Source organism: Orycteropus afer, unplaced genomic scaffold (genome assembly GCF_000298275.1).
Source record: "Orycteropus afer afer isolate SDZICR_OR568_19922 unplaced genomic scaffold, OryAfe1.0 scaffold00099, whole genome shotgun sequence".
In the NCBI taxonomy this organism is placed as follows: Eukaryota; Metazoa; Chordata; class Mammalia; order Tubulidentata; family Orycteropodidae; genus Orycteropus; species Orycteropus afer.
Genome location: NW_006921686.1, coordinates 1,038,496 through 1,039,529, shown reverse-complemented (window position 1 = coordinate 1,039,529; position 1,034 = coordinate 1,038,496).

The window sequence follows — 1,034 nt, the reverse complement described above, 5'->3', positions numbered from 1 at the left end:
CTGGCCCGAGCCCCAACCACTCCTTGTGAGCCTGCCCACCTAAGCACCCAACGCTGGCCCACCCTTGGGCCTCTAAACTCCACACCAAGGCAACTCCTCCTAAGACCCAGTCTCCCAGCCCTCAGGGCCCCTCCCGTGTATTGGCCTCCTGAACCCTCCACCACTCCCCTTCCGCATCCCTGCTGAGTCCACCCCCAGCCCAGAGCCACACCAAGCTGCCTGAGCTCCAGAGCCCTGACCCAATGTGAGCCGTGCCCACCCAGACCCCTGAACACTGCCCAAACTGTGGGTGCCTGAACCCACCCCCTGTGAGCCTATCTCCTGAACCCCAACTCTTCTGAACCCAACCAAACTCCCCCAGCCCCCTGTAAGCCTCTGAACCCCACCAAGCCCACCTGGGTCCTGCAGTCCACTCACCTCCTGCCACTCAAGGACCCCACTCCAGGCCAGGAGTTTGTTGGAGACCGACTGCTGGCCCCCCAGTGCTGAGGCACCCAGCTGGGCTGGGGAGGGGCCACTCACACCCCCTGGGGCCACTGACCCTGCCTGCCAGAGGGGAGGAAGGAGGGTAACGAGATCAGGGTCAGACCATTTCCTCAGAGGACTCCCTGACAGAAGGACCTACCAGGCACCCCTGTTCCCAGAACACCGCTGTAAAGCAACCCTCTAGGTTTCTGGGGAAACTCCGGTAGTGTAGTGCCTAAGGCACTTGACCGTTAACCAGAAGGCTAAGGGTTCAAACCCACCAGCCACTCCTCAGAAGGAAGATTAGGCAATCTATTTCTGTAGAAATAGCGCCTCGGAAACCCAAGGAGGGATTGCTATGAGTCGGATCCATCTGGAGAGCAGTGAGTAGGCTTCCAGGACTCTCAGGGTCACGATACTCTCATCTCCAGGAACCATAACTCCCAGGATGCCTTGGGCTCCTTAACCCACCCTGACCCATGGCAACTGTAAGGCTAAGGATCCTAATCCCACACCCTCTAGTCTCAGAGGCACCAGAAACACAAGCACAGACCACAACTCTCGGGCCC